Source organism: Talpa occidentalis, unplaced genomic scaffold (assembly GCF_014898055.3).
Source record: "Talpa occidentalis isolate TD23 unplaced genomic scaffold, MPIMG_talOcc4v2.1 talOcc4.3, whole genome shotgun sequence".
Taxonomy (NCBI): Eukaryota; Metazoa; Chordata; class Mammalia; order Eulipotyphla; family Talpidae; genus Talpa; species Talpa occidentalis.
Window position 1 is genome coordinate 35,243,111 of NW_023603184.1, and position 12,730 is coordinate 35,255,840.

At 38.4% G+C, this 12,730-nt stretch overlaps 1 pseudogene; it reads left to right on the forward strand.

Annotated features, from left to right (window-relative positions):
• Positions 1 to 5,138: 5,138 nt before the first annotated feature.
• LOC119254617 (olfactory receptor 52E5-like) lies at positions 5,139 to 5,915 on the forward strand (annotated as a pseudogene).
• Positions 5,916 to 12,730: the final 6,815 nt, after the last annotated feature.

Here is a 12,730-nt window from a genome sequence, read left to right on the forward strand (position 1 = left end):
ACTCTCAGTCCTTGGTCAGAGAGTGTTTCAGTCAGATGACAAAACTGAGGAGTTAACAGGGCATTATCTGGACTTGAGGACTCAGAACTCCCCTCCCCCGGCCCGGTTCTTGATAGGGTGAGTTGCAGGGCAGACTGTAATGGCGTGGCTGCAGATATCATATCAAGTCATTCAAATTAGAATATGGAACTACATAGCACAGTTGATGTCTTTGGTATTCTAGGAGGTACCAAAGCATGAAGTTGACTTCTAATTGGAAATGGAATCACATTGAAGGTCAATATAGGGTGAGCAAGCAATATGCAGAGAATAGGGATAAGTGCCTATAATAATAAAACTAAAGCTAACTGAGGAAAGGATACTTTGTATAAGTATAGAAAGAGAGAATAATCAGGTGATCATTTCCTGAATAGAAATGAAAGGGACACAAACAAGATTTAGAGAAACTAGATATATCAAAATAGTGTATGAAGAATACAAAATAATTATTTTACATTTTCTTACAAATAAGATGCCAGGCCACAGTAGTGTTTCATAGTTCCCATGTTACAACAGTTATTTCACATTTCAAAAAATTTTCAAAGTCTTGAAGATTATTTTTGAAAACTAACATTATCCTGTAAAGTCAGCAGTTATACATAAATTTGACAATTTAACTTGGTAAAATATTTTAAAAAGAATAAAAATGCAAATAAAACTTGTATTACCTTAATTTTAAAAGTAATCCTAAAAGCTAGATACTAGTAGTAATGTCATTTTACATAAGTGAAAATTAAGACTTCAAAATGATAAATTTTCTTACTTCTATGTAGCTGCTAAGCATCTCTCTAATTTCAAATTCTGAATTCTAGACCTCTGTTATTCATTTTCTATATGGAATAATTAGAGAAGAATAATGTTTAAATATTAGAAAATATATGTTATATCCACTAAATAAGTTAATGTATAAATGTTGTATGGTAAATCTGATAAAATTTGAAGATAGTGAAAAAGTTTAAAATATTGAATTATTGTTTAAAATATGAAGAAAGAAATATGAAGAAATATGGGAAAAATATGAAGAAAGAAATGGGAGAAAAATATGGAGAAAGAAATGGGAGAAAAGTTCTTCCTAAGTATATAAATTCCTACTAAAATTAGAAATAAATATTAAATTTTCCTATTCAGCTCCTTGTATGAAATTACATTTCTTACCTATAGACAGTTCTATAAAACTCAAAGAATAAATAATCATTTATACAAGTTAAAATTCCTCATTTGCAGGTAATACAAGTTTATTCCTAAAATTTTGAAATAATTGTTAGGAGAGTGGATGCTCGTGTGTCTGGGTGTGTGCAACCTGTTGAAGAATAAGAACCACCACACCGAACGTGAGGGCAAGCAAGTGTGGACTTATTGAAGCAAGAGAAAAGAGCTCCTGACAGCAGGAGGGGTCCCAGCGAGGATGCCTGTGCACTCCAGCCTGTCTGTGACTGTATACAGTCAGACTTCCTGTTGCCCAGTGTGCCAGACTATGGATTAGGCATTAGGTGGTCGGGAGGTCTCCTGGTGGTTGATTTTCTGTTCCCTGATTATGCTGTAACCAGATCTTGCTCTAGGTGGTGGCAAGCTCAGCAATATTTCAGTAAAACACTTCTATTTTCCTGAGAGCTGTTTTGTTCCTTCTGTTCCTATATTGTTTAAAATCACTGCCCTGTGTCTCAGCCTTTCCTTTTCCCCAAGTTCTCCTGGTCTCATTTACTCTCATAATCATCTCAAAAATTGCTAATAATAAACTCTTCAGTGTTGTCAACTGAAACATATGTAAAAACCCAGATATATCTATCCTATGTGGCAAGGAAAGCCAGCTAAAGAGAAGATATAATGCCAAAAATGACAGAATCGACAATTGTAAGAATGCAATGTGTGTTGATTGGGTTATTGCTTTTCATTGTTGAGCTTTGAGTGTTTAGTATATTGTGTGTATGTTCTTATTGGCCCCAGGAAAGTGATGGCTCCCCGCCCCCCCCCCATAATATCAGGAATGTAAATAAAACCACATTATTCCTTTCCTTGATTGTTAATAGATGACATTAGCTAGATGACAAGGAATGGTAAGATTTTAAATTATTTTAAAAAGTGAAAAAGTTACTGCTGCACTTCCCACAATTGTCACGGACTAGGTTCAGAACATGTAGAGAGAGAAATTTAAAAGGCTATGTAGAAGAGAGGTGATGGTGTGGAAGACATACATTGCACAAATACAACCTCCAGAAATAAAAAATATCTACACTCAATTCTAAAATGTCAAACACAGGCTAGGGAAGTCACTGGAAACAGCACTGTTTACAAGTGTATTGAAAATGAGTTGGAGCAGTAGTTGCAGACTCAGAAATACAGGGTTTCTCTGGAAGAAAGAAATAACTGGAAGAAAGAGGTGCCTCCTTAGAGATGCAGTGACCCAAAGAATGAAATGAGTGTGGAAATTCAACATCCTGGAAAAAAAGGAAAACCCCAAGACAGCGACCTGCTCCTGCAGTGTTATTAAATAAACTGATATCCATGATACTGACAGGAGGGGGTGCTGTTGGATTAAGAACACTATCAAAATAAATGAGACCCTGGAAAAATCAGTTCAAATCTAAAAAATACTACAGTAAGAAGTAAATGGAATTATACTATAAACAAAAATTAATTTGAGACATATCAAAAGCCCACATGTGGGCCCTCCTGGTGGTGCAAGGGGTTAAGTCTCAGCACGACGAAGCTATCCACAGCCACTGCAGCACAAGTTTGATCCTGGGCCAGGGAACTGACCCACGTGTTGCAGCAGATCTCTGCTGTCTTGCCCACTGCTCCCCTCAGCAGTGTATTTCAATCTGCTTGTTCTGTTCCCCACTCTGTCTCTGATGAATCCTTTCACCCTCTGCACCTCTGGCCCATACCCCAGTTCTGGTATGCATAAATGAATAAGTCTCTGAAAAAAAAAAGGCCACATCTAGCAGCTATAAAATTCATAACTGTTACAAGCTATGAAACTCTTAGGAAAAAACATAAAAGTAAGTGTTGCTGACCTTCAAATAAGCAATGGTTTCTCATAATAATAATAATGATGATAATAATGATAATGTGTTATAATAATATCATAAGGAGAAACAACAGAAGATAAAATAAATTGGACTTCCCCAAATTAAAAGTATAAGTTAAATAAAAAATGTCCAATGACAGTATCAAGAAAGTAAAGAGATAACCCACAGAATGGGAGAAATATTATTTGTAACTCATACATGCCTGATAAGGCAACACAGAAGCTCCTTTTTTTCAGTCCTCAAGGCCTTGGGCTCCCCACAGGACAAATGCATCTGGGAAGGGTAAAGTGTCACTATGAGTTCTTACTCCTCGGTATAAATGATCACTTCACAAAGCCCACAGAAAGAAGACCCTTTTAAGATGGGAGAGCTACTAAAATTGTTGGTAAGTTTGCTCTCAGCTGGATAATGAAGGACTCTGGTAGAAGCCAAAGGCAAAGAAATCAAGACTGAGGAAGAGACGACAGAAAGAATAAGATGACTTAGAAGTGTTCATTATAAGTCCTCAAAAGAAGAATAAAGGAAAGAGCTTTGCTATTGCAATATGGATTTTAATTTCTAGGCTTTGATAAATGTCATGTAGCCCAGAAAATGAATGATCCTGACAGAAATGAGTAACAAAATGATGTCAGTAAGACGGTAATTTCCAAATAGCATAGGAGAAAGCATATAAGAAAAAAACCCTACTCAGAATGCATATTCCAGAGCCTGTCCATAAGAGTAGGCCAAGAAAGTACAGGATGTGCCAACAGACTTTCACAAAAAGGCAAAATTGCTTAGGAATTTTATCAGTCTTCAGAGCTTTTGACAAAATAGATTTGCACAAAGCCATCAACAGTGTAAGACTCATAAGTATAGCTCTGCCCCTTATGCTGTGTTAATCACTGGGTATTGGCCAACTTGGCTGAGACTCATGTCTGTGAAGCATTAAAAGGCTGCAGCCAATCTAAAAGGACTCCACTTGGCTATCATTTCTAAATGTAGGACAACTGAAAGCTGGGTCTTTGCACATGATCACCTTTTTTTTTTTTTTTTTTTTGGTTAGCTAATTATTTTCATCAGGGGTAACTCTGATGCTCACTAAGCATTTGTGTGGGAATAAGATTCTCAACATCATCTGAGAACACATTAAACAAGCAGAATCCACATTCCCTCACCTGCATTCTTCGGCACAAGAATACCTAGATATGGACTAACACATGAGGTTCCCTTTCTGTGTTATATGATTAAGCACCACTTCCCCATCTAGGTGACTTGTTATACTTGGAGTTAGTTTCCATCAAGCAACTCCCAAGTCTTGCTTCTCTGAGGGCCGCTATACCCTGTTATTTTTAGAGATTTCTAGTCTAACCTTGAAATTCATTGAATTATTTGACTCTCAGATACCAGAGAGTATCTGTGAGATACTGTAAAAGATTTCTTAAAGTTAATTTTGATTTTCTAAAAGTAAGAAAATTAAAACAACTATTGATATTTATAGATAGCAAATAAACACAACCATTAGTGATTTTGATCACTGTAATACATCAGCATATCATCATCATCAAAAAGCCCTATATTTGCAGGGAAGCTGCTTTCTCATTCAATTACTGTAAGCAAAATTTTAAGTTCCATAGAAGCAACTTTGTCTTGTTTAATGTTTTCATGCAAGTGTTTAGTGCTGTTTCTCACATGGTTGGTATGCTTTAAATATCAGTTTAAATAAATGAAAGGGAAAAATAAATCTCAGTATAATTACATTTTGCTTTAACATACAAAACAAAGCATTTAAACTTGTCAGAATTAGATCCCCTAGAATTGGATTATTAGTGATGAACTTATAGTATACACAGATGTTGATTTCCATCATTCCTAGAACTGTAGCAAAATATCAAGTTAGGGATGCATCTTAGAAAAACAAGATGTAAGAATCTGGTGAGTTCTTTATTTGGGAACTTTCTAAATCCTTTACTTTCTGCTCCAGAGTCTTCCATTGACAATTAATTGTGTGTCTTTCCAGGACTCGAGAAAATGGCATAAATGGGATTAAAGTTTAACATGTTAAGGAAAAATTGGCCAGCAACCATGAAGATGTCCTACCACAACACCACCCAATTCCATCCTTCCTCTTTTTTCCTTTTGGGGATTCCAGGCCTAGAAAATTTTCACATCTGGATTGGGTTCCCCTTTTGTGCTGTATATCTGATTGTCCTCCTAGGGAATAATACAATCCTCTTCATCATTCAGGCTGAGCCTAGTCCATGTATTATCAGCCCATGTTTTATTTCCTGGCTATGTCAGTCTTCACTGACCTAAGTCTGTCCACTGCCACTATCCCCCAAGATGCTGGGCATCTTCTGGTTCAATCTCAGGGAACTACTTTTTGGTGCCTGTCTTGCACAGATGTTTATGACTCACCTGTGCACAGGCCTAGAGTCTAGAATACTGATGGTCATGGCCATCAATCGCTACGTTGCCATCTGTAATCCCCTGAGATATGCCATGAGCCTCACAAACAAGGTGGTGGTCATGCTAGGTCTAGTCATGATTGTTATATCTTCAACCTTTGTTATTCCTTTCATGTTTCTCATCTTGCTGCTATCATTTTGTGGTGCCCGAATCATTCCCCATACCTACTGTGAGCACATGGGCAGTGCTCGCCTTTCCTGTGTCAGTATCAGGGCCGATAACTTGTTTGGGGTGGTTGCCTTTTCTGTGGGATTTATTGACCTCATCATAATTGGCTTCTCCTATGTGAAGATACTCTACACAGTGTTTTGTTTGCCATCATATAATGCCTGGCTGAAGGCTCTCAACACCTGTGGCTCCCATGTCTGTGTTGTGCTCACCTTCTACATCCCAGCATGATAGTAAGTTTGATTCAGCTAGAAGGAGAAATCAAGCCCAGTGCAGAGTCTGGATTGTAAAGGCTCCCAGCCACGAAACCATGATTACATCGTATCTGTGTCTTAGCCCCTTTGTCTGACCAGCAGCACGAAACGTCAACAGGGACATTCTCATTATCCTTCTGATCTCACCACAGATCCACAGTTCATGGCTCCACCATACAACTCTTGTGTGTAGGTGATTCAATGTTACTTTTCACAACTGGGTAAACATACCAAAGCTTTCATAGATTGGCTTAATTTAACTGCTTTAGTTGTTTCATTGAATTCTGTAACACCATTTTGCTAGGGAAATTGAAAGTTCAATAGAAATTTTAATGCTAGGAGATTGCCACTTCTAATAAACCATATTATGTGATATACATGTGTATGTATGTATATATACACATATACATTTATACACACATGTATGTATATATAGGCAATTTTCCATAGAGGTAAATTAAGAAGTTCTGTGCAACTTTCTCTAAGAAAATAACTAGAAAAGTAACCTCATTCCCCAGTAGAAATGTCTTTTTTTTTTAAGGTTTATTTATATTTATGCATACAAGAGCTGAGGTTCAGGCCACAGGTGCTGGTAGTGGGGGTGAGAGGATTCACCACAGACAGAGTGGGAAACATGACAGGCAGACTGACTAAAATACACTGCTGAGGGAAGCAGCAGGCGAGACAGCCTTCAACATCTGGCAACACCTAGAAAACAGCTCATGGATCAAATCAGAATACCCAAGGGTATTAACTGTTGCCTCCAAAATCTAAAGAGTCCTCTTCCTAAGTGGTAGGATGTTTAAGGTACAAAAACTTGTCTTCCACATGGGGGTGATGTTGGAGCAGGCTCCTGAACACTGGAAATGTATAGACATCCTTCGAATGGCAAGCCCCTGAATCCGTGGTATGCATCTCTGGGCCTGTCTTAATAGAGAATCCAGGGTACATGACGTTTTCTGCTTAACCATTCTGACTCATGATAGAATCCAGGTGTTTTCTCCATGTGATGTGATATGGAATGTCACAATGATCCAGGTTCTCTCAGTGTGTACGGTGACAAAGAGCAAAAAGATAACCAGTCAATGAAAATATATATGCACTGCTGCCTACTTTGGCTCAATAAAAACTGCTCTGGTCTATTTTTTTTTTTTTAAATCAGAGATTAACTAAAAAGAACTCACCAGCAAAAGCAATATCACCATAGTAAAGTTTGTGTTTTCCTAACATGATCACATTCCTTACAGCAAATATACAAATTGGGAATATGAGACATAATTTTAAAAAGTTGTGAAGTAATAGATTGTTAGTTGAATTTTGTTGTTTAACTTCTAGCCCTGAACCCTTTTTTAAAAATATTTTTATTTATTTATACATACAGGAGCTGGGGTATAGGCCAGAGGTGTGGGGGGATGGTAAGAGGATTCACCAGAGACAGAGTGGGGAACAGAACAGGTGGATTGACTGAAATACACTGCTGAGGGGAGCAGTGGGCGAGACAGGAGAGGTCTGTCATGTCATGTAGGTAGCTCCCTGGCCAGGGATCGAACTCGTGCTACAGTGGCTGTGGAGACCCCCTGAACCCTTGTCTACAAGGACAGGAAATAGAAAAAAGTCATTGCCACAAGGTCAACCACACGTTTACTCTGCCAAGCACTAATGGAGTATATTGTGAAGTAAACAGATAAAAGCAATCATCTTGGATTTTTATATTAAAAGTGTCAGAAAAAAGGGCTTTATGAAAACATTTCACTCAATTAGAACTAGGTGGTCATAGATTTTTTTTAAAAATTAGGGAGCATATTTGAGTGTGTTATAGTTATTCTAAACTATCAGTTATTCTAAACATGGTTGGTTTTTTATAAATTATGAATACTTTTTATCAGTTTGTTTCTGGACAGTCAGAACCTGGTACCAATTGGCATTTGGCCTTAAATCCCCTTGTTCTAAGGTTCTGCTTTTATAATTAATCATATTTTTGTTTCTTAAGTGTCACACTCTACCCATTCAAATGGTGCAGCATGATTAACTCTGAACTGTCCCTATGCCTTCAGAGGCAATAATACTGCTTAGGGACCACAGAATGTGGAGAGATGAGAGGGAAGCTTTCTCCCTGAGGGATAAAAAAATACAGGACTCTTGAGTCTCTGGTCCTTTCAGAGACAGACAGCAAGGTTCTCTTCCCCTGGGAAGAAAGGAAGTCAGAGTGCAAGCATAAACACTCCTTTCTGGGAGCCAGAGTGTAGAAGATTCAGGCAGACAGAGCCAGAAATATCCCTCCCTGGCAGACATCAGTCTCCACTCAGTAAGTCTGGCTCCAGCACACAATGAAAGCACTGAGTCACCGCTATGATATCAGACACCTGGCTAGTGCAGTGATTGTGGTGGGAAAAATCTGGACTTGCCACTGGAAAAGCTGTAGGCTAGAAAGTTGAAGACAGGTGCTTGAAGGGAAGCAGATGTGAGAAAAGACTGGGCCGGAGAGCAATGACCCCCCAAGCTGCCCCTGGACTTCCGCGGTCCTTGGGGAGAGAGGTTTGTTTCAGATGGAGAGTCAGGGGGCTGAAGATCCCGTGGGAGAGATCTCAAAAAATTTTCATTGAACTTTTAAGGGAACATGAGGGAGAATGTAGATGTGGAAGGCCAAGAAAGTTCCCAGTCACGTCCTTGATGGTCACTACTTAGAACTCTTCACTAATCTGTCTTTCACTGCCTTTCTCATTTCCTAAAAGAACCAACTCCTCATCTGCTTTTCCCCTTATTTCTCTTTGCTTCCTTTGCCCCCTCTATTCTCAGCACAATCTCTTCTTTTTCATTTCAATTATCTTTTTTTCATTTTGTGAGATTTCTTTACCATCAACTGGAAGTGACTGATGGCTTTATTAAACTCAGTGCAATATTGGATTTTCATTACAAATTTTCATTGTCATGAGTAATAATATTTTCCATAATGCAGTACTGTTCATTTATCATCTAGCTATCATTTTTGAGGTATTGTTTCATTCACATTTTAAAATGAGTAAGTTTAAAGAAGGTCTTCTGTGATGAGACATTTCTCATACTTTAATAACCTTTTAGAACTTTACAGAAACATGTCATTCCATTTCAATACTGGCAGGTATTGAATACTGGAATATCATTTTGGAAATAGTTTTGACACAACAATAAAGGGTACTTCTGCTTTCCCATTTATTCTTTGTTAGATTTGATGTTAGACTTTTTGTTAGTAATGGTGAGTTTGACACAGAAGCTAACATTCATGGTATGGAGAGAAAAAGATTACCAGAATGTTAGTACTAGGACTAACTAGAGTGTATACAAGTAGGGCAGGAATGTCTTCATCTTGAAAAGGTACAGGCTGATATCAAACCAGCTTAATAGGAGCTGGAGCAAGAGAGAGGGGTAGGGAGTGATACACAATGAAGGGAGCAAAGAAAATCATTGGGTAGAAAGTGGTGCTCGAAGCTTGCTTCTTCCAAGCATCTGTTAGTCTGGGGAAGCTGTGGACACTGGCATGAGTCCCGGTTCAATGGGTAGAAGATTGGAATGGAGAGAGTGGGGAGAGCAGAAGCACACCTGCCCAGAAAATAGATGATGGAGAGAAGATGGAAAAAGATAATTGAACAGGATGCTGTCACTTACATACAGAATGCAGAAACAAAATAAAGGATCAGACAAAGACGAGCATTAAAACCAACCTTTGAAAGGTGATCATAGCTCTGAGGCATCCAGATGGGGAGGAGAGGATGCAGCAGGGAGGAGAGCAATGACAGAGGACTATGTGTGCTTGGTGATGGGAGAGCTATGGTGATGACACCCGAGGGGAGAAATCCTATACTGTCAAAATAGTAGCAAGGATGTAAAACAGTGGAACTTCATTAAAAAAAATAGTTCAGGGCCTCCCCTGGTGGCACAGCGGTTGAGCGCTGGGCTGTGAGGCTGCCAGCAGCCTCTGCAGCTCAGGTTCGTTCCCCAGCCGCCGGCGAGGGTCCCACCAAAAAAAAAAAAAAAAAGTTCAGAAAAATAAATGACAAAATAAAATAAAATGCTCTGACTGAGAAAAGTCTGCACAGGTATGGTTCCTCTAGACACCAAGAATAGAAATCTTATAACTCAGGCCACTGAGAAGAGTTATTTGCACAATAACCCCTAGCGGCCATGATTGTAACCCCAGGAAGCCTGTCGAAGGATGCTCAGAACAATACAGTGGGCAATGAGCCCTTGTTACCAGGACAAAGAAATGAGGGCAAATAATATAAATACAGGGGTCAGGAGGAAATCGTTGTGGGGACTGTGAAAGTAATGATACGCTTCAAAATGAGGTCAAGTACCCTGTGCAAATGTGCAGCTCCTACCCTGGGATTCTGTCCATGACCAGGCACACTGTATCCTCTGACTGCAATAGTCACGCTGATCTTTAAGATTTTCTCTTTGTCTTTGAAGTTGGACCTGATACCATGTATCAGGTCTTTGAATCTGAAGTCTTTGTCTTTGAATCTGAAGTTGGACCATGATACCATGGGGTACATTTATTTTCCGTCTCTCTCTCTGGATTTATTGGAAATCTTGGATTTGCTGTGGATCTGTTTCCTCTCCCTAAAAGTTTGCAAGTATCTGCTACTTTGTAGACCCTCCTCAATCTGGAATTCTGATTTTATGTACGTTTGATAATTCTCATTCGATTCTCTATTTCTCCTATACTTTCTTCAGTATTTCCATCTGTTTTTAATTTCTCTCCATCTTCATTCTGACTGTATTCTTCTGACCTTCCTACCTCCTCAACAGAGATAGTTCAACATCTCTATAGCTGTCTTTAACCTATGGTGAGTTCTCCAGTAGTTCTTACTGTTAATATTGTATTTCTCAAATATACCTGTTTTTTTTTTTTTTTACAGCTGCTCTGTTAATTTTTATAGCTTCCAGTACTCTGAACAAAATATAAATTCTGAATGTCATCTTCTTAATTCTGGTTAGACAAAAGTAGACAGAGTTACTACGTCTAACCAGAATTCTATGTCCTTGCTCTTGGCTACACTTTGCTTTTTTCTATGTGTCCACTGGCATTTTATTCTAAAGTGTCCTTAGACCTATCTTCCAGCTCACTAGTTACCTTTTAAATTGTAGTTAATACATGACTAAACCTATCTCTTAAAATTTTAATTATATTTTTTTCATTTCTAGGAGCAAGGACTAAATCTTTGAAGTATGCTTATCTTTTGTTCATATTTTCAGCTTGTATTTTATTTCTTAAAACCCAGTAAAGGAATATGTGCAACATTCTTTCACAAGTAACTCCCACATCTCAAGTTTTAATGGGTTGGCTATTCTATTCTTTGTTTTTGTGGGCTCTTATTCATGATATTTTAAAATAATTTCTTCAAAAGTTTCTGTGTTGAAGTTGAGACCCGAGATAAAAGTCCTCAAGAAAGGACTTGAGCTTGCTTCTGTCATTTTCTGGAGTCACTACCATTTTAGGGTGACTTTAAATACCTTTTTGAGCCAGATGATGTGAACTCATGAGGAAGACCCTATGGTTCAGAATTTACAGAAATAATTCTCTCTTTATACCTTTCTTATATAATAGCTTTGAGGGAGTAATTTTTCTCTGAAATTGCAGGTTGGAGTGAGGGTATGGATGAAGGAATTGGCTTATTTCTAGTGCACACCTTCATTGAGGATGTAGTGCTACAAGTCCAGTCTATGTAGCTAATAGATTCCTCACCTGCTTGAGCCTGAATTTTATCTTCTGTCCCTGAGGTGCTTCAAGTAATGAAAACTGTTCTTTTGTGTATGTAGTGCCACAGATTTCCTTAGGCTGATAGCCAATATCAACAGTTGATTTTGATGTTTATACTTCACTCAATCTGTAGCCTGTGTATTATTTCTTATCTGCTCATAGATGTATTCAAGGTATTCAAATAATGTAAGCATAGAATAGGTGTGAGCATAAGTGTGGATATGAGGATGGGTATCCCACAGAGATAACGATTGACACAGACAACCATAGATGATTTGTATTCCTTTTCTTTATTTTTTTTAAAAGATTTATTTATTTTTATACAAGACCTGGGGTATAGGCCAGAGGCATGGGAGGTTGAGAGGATTCACCAGAGACAGAGTGGGCAACAGAACAGGCAGACTGACTGAAATACACTGATGAGGGGAACAGCAGGGAGACAGAGAGGTCTGCCATGCCATGTGGGAATATCCCCGACTGGCCGGGAATGGAACCCACACTGCAGAGGCTGCAGACAGCTTCTCAGCGCTGCACACAACCCACTTTGCCACCGGGGAGGCCCCCTGTATTCATTTTCATTAGAAGATTTAATTACCTAGATACGCTCATCACTCACTCCATCAAAAATCTGATACTGGGTGTCATTTAGTTTTGAGAATTTTTGATGTACATTTTAAAGTTTAAACTGAAACGTTTTCTCAGGTTATGATTTAACATTTCATTTAAATAACACTTGATGCTTAAATAATTAGATTCATTCATTATAAACCAAGAAAACAAATTGAAGACACATTCACACAAGAGAAAACATAAATTGAAACAGACGAACGTACAAAGATGGGAGACTTTATTTTATGTATCAACAGATAGTTATCCATTAGTCTGTGTCAAAAATGTGCCAGGCAAAAGAGATGAGGGGTGGATGAGGTGGGTTGCCTACTTATCCTCTTGGATCTTATAAGTTGTGTACCTAGTCATCAGAGTTTATGGTAGAATTAACTCTCTCTCTCTTCTTCAGCTGCTTAGGGACATCTGCCGCGCTGAAGCCTCTGTCA